Here is a 7382-nt window from a genome sequence, read left to right as displayed (position 1 = left end):
GAGTTCAAATTCTGCTATTTTCTCATGATCCTGGATAGGTCACGCCCCTTCTGGAAGGCTAGACAGCCTCATCTGTAAAATGTCGGTGAACTGATTTCCCTCACCAAGTCGTCTAGATAGAGCCTGGGAAACATTTTCTCATTTCATCTTCAACACGAGGAAGGAATGATATGAAGCTAGAATGTATAATATTTCTTAGAATGACGTCTTCAGCAACTCCCTGTTATCATCAGAGTATGGCCATGAATGCTGGAAAAGGCAGGTATTCAAACGCACAGTGCTCGAAGGATGAGGACCCCTACTTGAACCAGCTGTGATTTTTTCTGTGTCAGCACTCAGCACAGGCAACTCTTCCGTGTGAATGGACAGCAGGCAGAGGGAACGCGCTCTTCAACGTGTACTGCATTTTGTTACTGCATCAGCAATCCAAGGTTGGGAGCCAAGGTGGGTAAAGGGAAGATCCTTCCCTGTATTTGTGTCATAAAAGACTCATTTGCAACCTGCAGGAGAACAGTTGCCCCCAGGAGAGGAAGGTGACAGGAGGCTCAGCTAGCAGTCGATTTGCAGTGGATGCTAGTGTTTCTGACTCAGGAAAGAATACACTTCAGAGCCGCAGATCTGATTCTTTGTGCTTGGGGAAGGCGGTGGAAAGGCTCTTCGGTGTAGGACATGGTGCCAACTCTGATGGGCGCTGATGACACCGATCCCAGGTGCGGCAGAGATGTGGAAGGGCACAATGGGGGCCAGGAACCAAGAAGAGCAAGGCAGGAGCTAGGAAAACAGGGGTGCGGGGTGGGGAGCTCAGAGGGCAAAGTGTCTGCTTTCTGCTCAGGTCCTGATCCTAGAGTCCTGGGATCAAGATCCGCATCTGGCTCCCTGCTTGGAGGGAAGCATGCTTCTCCCTCTCCCACTCCCCCTGCCTGTGCTCCCTCTCTTACTGTCTCTCTCTGTTAAAAAAACAAATAAAATCTTAAAAAAAAAAAAAAAAAGGCAGGAGCTTGAAAAACACGAGAAAGAGGCCTCAGGAGAGGGGCCAGGCCCGAATGAGGACCGCCGCCCTCCCCAGGGCAGGAAACACCGCTAGGGGTAAATCGGACACACTCCAGATGTGCTCCTGGAACATCAGGGGCGTCGGCCTGCATGCAGAAGCAAGGCCTGGAGCGGGTAAAGGGAGAGACCGCAGATAGCCGGTGCCTGAGGACGCCACGTTCAGAGGACGGCTGACTCGGGGAGTCGCCGGGACCACAGCCAGTCAGCAGCTGCACACGGGGCGGGCACCCTGGCTGTCCTGCGGCAGCCCTGTGGCAGCGGCGGGGGGGGCAGGTGCGGCAGGCTGGGTGCGCCCGACCCGAGGCCGAGGTCCAGTGCGCCTGGAGCCGGGGAGCGCTGCGCTGGAGCGCGAGGGGCCTGGCTTCCCGCGAGCCGCTGTGCGGGGTCTGGTGTGGCTCAGGGAGAAACCGCCCTCGCCCGCCCGCGGGAAACAAAACCGAACGCTGGTCTCCGCACCCGGGGAGCTGCAGGCCGCGGGGGCTCCGCACCCTCCCGCCGGACTCCGCCGGAACTGCTGGTTACGTTGTGTCGTCTGGCTCCCCGCCACCTTCCTGGGCCGTCACCCTGCCCCACACCGTGACACTGCCCCCAAATTAGGCCGAGCCTGGGAATGAGCCCTCCCAAAGCGAACTTTAAATGGACGCCCCACCCCAAACTCCTTCAAAGACTGCTCTGCGCGGAAATCTGCATTTCTCTTCCAAAAAGATGAGGCTTCTACCCGGCACCTATGACACTTTCCTTTAAACCCAAATATGTTTTCTTCGTTGCACCGAACAAACGCTCCTGATGACTGGTTTGAACCGACCGCACGAGGATCAGGGGCCGCGGTCTCCGTCCGCGGTGGGGTCACTGCGCGCGGCGGTGCGGGCGCCTCTCGCGCCTCTCCCGCCTCCGGGGCCAGGGCGCCCGCCCCACCGCTAAAGCCGCGGGTGCGGGGCGGGCTCGCAGGCGTGAGCGCACCTTGTCACGCGGCCGTGACACAGAGCCCGGCGTCCAGGCACGCACGTGGGAGGAGGGATGACCCGGGGAGCCCGCGACGCACCCGCAGTCCACGCTGGGCAGGAGCGAGCTCTTCCTCCGCAGGCTCGCGGGCACTCAGCGCGACGTCCCCCCACTTCGCGGACGTGCAAGTATGCCCCGTGCTATGGTCAGTCTCAGGGCGTCCGCGGGCCCCAGCCCCGGCCCGACCCTCCGCTCTGAGCACTCCTGGTCCCTCCAGCCGCCCGCACGGTGAGGGCCCCGCCCGCCGCGCCCCGCGGGACCCGCTCTGTCCAGGGGCTGCGGGTGCCCGCTGTGTGCACGCACGTCACGTCCTCACGCGCATCACCATCGCCCGTGTCTACGCCGGTTGCGGCCCCGGGTGTCGGCCGCCGCTGCCGTGAACACCGGGTGGACGGGTCCTCCCCACGCTGCTGGCGGTTCCTCGGCGTGAGCGCCCGGGAGGGGCCTTCTGGATCGCCCGGTGCTTCTAGTCTTACTGGCTTGAGGCCTAGAAGGCTTATCCTTTGACCGGACAAAAGACAAGCTTTTGACCCTGGAATTCAAAAGCCACTTCTACTTTGTATAGTGCTTCCTAACGCTGCAGTTCACTTCTGGGCTTTCTAGGAGGTTTCATCAACCCGTTGAGATCCAGGAGGAAGAGCGTGCAGGTCCGCGGTAAAGGGCATGATCCTAGCACCCAGACCTCCCGGGTGTCAGTCCCGCTTCTGTCTTCAGGACTTGTGTGAGCAGAGCAAGCAACTCAGCCTCCCTGTGCCTCAGTTTCCTTATCATAAACATACAGAGACATTAACCATAGTACGGATTTCATGCCAGAGCTGCGAGGACTAAGTGAATGACCCTATGTAAACCATTCACATAAATACGCAAACATTGTACACTGAACATCAGGCACTGTTCTAAGTGGTGCTACTATTATTTCCCTAGATTTTGCTAATAATACGTTCTTTAAGTTGCTCTATCTTTTTTTCTAAAGATTTTATTTATTTCTTTGACAGACAGAGATCACAAGTAGGCAGAGAGGCAGGCAGAGAGAGAGGGGGAAGCAGGCTCCCCACTGAGCAGAGAGCCCGATGCGGGGCTCCATCCCAGGACCCTGAGACCATGACCTGAGCCAAAGTCAGAGGCTTTAACCCACTGAGCCACCCAGGCGCCCCAAGAAAGCTAGACATGTAGTAAAGCCAGGTGCCCATTCTATTCTCACAACATTGACACAGATACAGATTTCTGCTTCTAGTCATGATGGAGTAACTGGGATCGGCTGCTCTCTCCTGACATAAACAACTGAAATATATGAAACAATGTTTTTTAAACTTTTTTTTTTTAAAAAGATTTACTTATTTGAAAGAGTGAGAGAGGACATGTTCAAGTTGGGGGAGGAGCAGAGGGAGAGAGAGGCTCTCCAGCAGATTCTGTGCTGAGCATGGAGCCCAACACAGTGCTTAATCCCATGACCCCTGAGATCATGACATGGACCCAAACTGAGAGTCAGATGTTTAACCAAGACACCCAGATGCTCCTTAGAAAATTTAAAATATAATATAAAAATATATATAATACTATAGCCTCCACACTGTACGTTACACCCCCAGAACTGATTTATGTTATACCTGGAAGTTTGTACATTTGGACGACCTTTGTCCATTTCCCTTACCCACCCCAAAATCTGTCCTCTGTTTCTAGGAGTTCAGATTTTTTAGATTCTACATATATGTGAGATCATATGGTATCTGTTTGACTTATTTCACTCATCATCACCCTCAAGGGCCATCCTTGTTGTCACAAATGGAAGAATTTCCTCCTTTTTTTATGGATGAATAACATTCCATTGTATATGAGTGTGTGTGTATCACGTATACACCCCATCTTCTCTACCCACTCACCCATCAGTGGACACAGATTGTTTCCACGTCTTGACTATCATAAATAATGCTGCAGATATTTCTTTGAGAAAGCAATTTCATTTCCTTTGGATATGTTCCCCGACCTGGGATTGCTGGACCGTGTTAGTTCTATTTCTAATTATTGAGGAACCTCCATGTGTTTTCCAGAGCGGCCGCACCAGTTTGTGTTCCCAACAACAGCGTACAAGGTTCCCTTCTCTCCGCATCCTCACCAACACTTACCTCTTGTCTTCCTGGTTCTAGCCGTTCTCACACACGAGGTGGTATCTCATCACGGATCTGCACCTGCATTTCGATAGCTGGTATTTTAAAACCTTGAAACTGACTATTTTAAAGCCACTTGGGGATGGGTATAAACAGAGAAGGCGAGAGGTCCCAGGTATGAACCGGGGCAGGCCAGTGTACGGCAACTGGATTGACAAGCTATTACTGATGCAATGAATCCTCACAAATTTAGTGGCTTGAAACAACATCAGTTGCTCCTGTCATGGTGATGGAGGGCAGAGGTGCGGAACCAAGAAGCAGGTAAAGACAGTGCGACAAGAAGGGAGTCGTTGCTCTGCAGAAGGCCACGGACTGATCCACGAAGCTGAGGATGGGAACTATCAGGTAAAGCAAATGGAAACCACGGAAACCACTGGTGACGCGGACAAGACTCTATTTGTGGAACTGGGGGTGGATGAGCGCCTGATCGGAGCGGGATGTTAGACCCGGATGGATGACCCAGACAGTCACACAACGTCCTCCTTTACAAGCGCCTCATGTTGGACAAAGGCTCTGCTATCACTGCCTTGAAATTCTTAGTAATTTTGAACACGAGGCCTCACAGTTTTATTTTGTTCTGGCCCCAGCAACTCATGTAGCTGGTCCTGAAACAGAAGAAGACTTGCAGACAAAGGTTATGGACAACTCTCTCAAGGAATTTTATATAAATAAGATCAGAAAATTGGAGCTGGAGGAGGAAGAGGGGTCATGGGAGAGTTTTTAAACTTAGGATGGTAGCTTTTCATGGTCTGGGTGCTGCCTCTGTGGCCCCAGAGAGCAGGGTTGATGGACGCTTTCTCCCTGCCGCCAGCATGTGCGTTCATGGGACCCCTGCCCTGGAGGGCACACCTCTGTTTCCCCGGCTCACCTCCATCGTTTTTCCAGTGGCCTGGTGGTGTCACGTAGGAAGGATCAAAACCTTATAGACTTGAAGTACAACATATCTTCTTAATCGACCAAACTCACGTCACTCAGAACCCCAGCATCTGAGAGTAATTTTCCATCTTTGTTCTTTACAGATCTGTGTTCTTTTGGAAGCATTTGCAAATTGACTTTATCATGATTTGTTCCAGCATTTTCCCAGGAACGCCAGTTAACTGGAATCAGAGCCAGAGTCATTCATTGCTGTCCTCAGGAAAGACACACTGTTGGCATCTGTCCAAGCTGCAGGCATCTCCCCATGGATCAAAGTCTCTGGAAATGAATTTCACTGTGAAGGGCTGCTAAATGCAATTGACACATAACCATGCAAAGAGCCAAACATACCAACTACCACCCACCACCAGGTATGCACAATGTAATGTCCACACCTCCCTGGCCTGGGGAAGTCATCCAGCCCTGACCATGATAGATGAGAGACTTTCAGAAATCCCTGACATGGATGCTGCTGAAACTATGAATGGGAGGAGAAAAAAATATAATCTCTTAAACCATCTCTAATACTTATCTACAATCATTCGACTTGTTGGAGCATATTATTTTGAGTCACAGCCTCAGTTTTGCACAAGGGATAACCATTTTTCAACATACTCCATATTAGTAATTTCTGTAAAATTTAGGTGTAAAATTTCTGTAAAATCTTTGAATTTCCATTTATACTAGATGTCCTTTCCATCCCCCTTCACTGACGTCACTCACTGCACTGTCTGCTCTTAGTATTTCCTCTGTAAGTACTTGAAGGTGGGAAGGGGATGAGGGAAGAAGGACGAGACAATGGACAGATGGATGGAAGGACAGGCCTCAGGAAAATGGAAACAGACTTTTCACTGACTTCTCGGTTTCTCCTTACTGACAACATATAGAAACACAAGGTCCAGAAACCCAACTCTTGTGGGCAAGGTGTTTCCACTGCAGTTAGGGAGACAGACGTGAACAGGAAGTTACAATGCATCACGGGAGATGGATGTAATCAAAGCCTGAGTCTTTGGGACCCATCCTTTCCTTTCCAGGTCTTTGAAAAAAATCTTAAATTTTCTTGTGGTACTCAGACTTCTCTTAGTTTAATCTCACCCACCATCCATCCTTCCCACTCTTCCATCAATACTCACCTAATTCCATCTTGTTTTTTCAGAGTTTGTTCTTTATTCTGAGTTAATTAAAAAAAAAAAACAAAACCAAACAGTCCTAATATCTTAACAAGCAGATAGGTTGTCTCTTCCTAGACAACACTGCTAAAAATTTTAAATTTAGCTTTAAGTCTTAAAAGGTGTTCCTTTAAAAGTAAACTTTTGCTGCGTTGGTGAACACACAGAAATTCAGGGGAAGACCCTTGCCTGGGGAGGGCAGGGAAGCTCTGTGCCCCAGAGCTATGCAGCTACTGGCTGTTCCTGAGTCACACCCTTGTCACAGTAAACCAGTGACCTAAAACACGGCGACACACACAACTTTCTGCAGGAGACTTCTTCATGATGGAAAGAAGAACCCAAATTCATAGTATGGTGAACTCACTGAAAAGAACATTAAAGACGGGAAGACGGAGCCAGCTGAGATGACCATCAGTTTGTTAAAGAGGGAAACAGGTCAGAGACAGTGGCTGTCAATGCTCAGAAGAAACATTTCTCGATTGACGGGTTCCAAGAAATCAAGACAACCTTCAAGGTTGGAACAAGACCATGGATGGGAAGGCATGTGTGTCTCTGGTTCTGTTTTTTGACTGTAATAATGAGATCTTATTGAACGATGTCTTAGAAGGGAAAAGAGTACTTGGTAGAAGTGATGAGAACAGAGAGAGCTTGGAAAAGAGAATTCGGACCTATCTTCAGTCAATAAAGCTAATTATTGACTTCTACGGAGCGATGGGGAAAGCCAAGAAAATAGCTGCGTCTAAGTTTACTGATGAAGTTTTCGATGAAGTTGTGAAGACTTCTGACAAAGAAGGCTAACTCTGCATCTGGAAGCATCCTTGAGATCATGCTTGAATATTGCTCTGGTGGCCACTATTACCACCCCCCTTTTAAGGCGATTTTAATCTTTCATATTTACTTCTCAATTAATGGCTGGAAAGTATGCAGTAAAACAAATTACACTTTTTATCTTTAATGTTTTTTGGTTACAGGAATAGACTGTGATTTGGGGTCTAACTCCATCGTAGCTATGGGGCTCATGAAACAAAGAAGGATATCAGCCAGTTCCCTGTCTCGACTCTAACAACATGTCCCTTTATAG

General features: G+C 49.8%; 1 pseudogene; it reads left to right on the top strand.

The window, feature by feature from the left end:
• The first annotated feature begins 669 nt into the window (after nucleotides 1-669).
• Nucleotides 670-7099, top strand: LOC116859082 (annotated as a pseudogene).
• Nucleotides 7100-7382: the final 283 nt, after the last annotated feature.

The sequence above is a fragment of the Lontra canadensis genome, unplaced genomic scaffold (genome assembly GCF_010015895.1).
Source record: "Lontra canadensis isolate GAN:19392208 unplaced genomic scaffold, GSC_riverotter_1.0 scaffold147, whole genome shotgun sequence".
Classification (NCBI taxonomy): Eukaryota; Metazoa; Chordata; class Mammalia; order Carnivora; family Mustelidae; genus Lontra; species Lontra canadensis.
The sequence above is the reverse complement of the archived record's forward strand: the minus strand, read 5'-3'. Positions and strand labels throughout refer to the sequence as shown.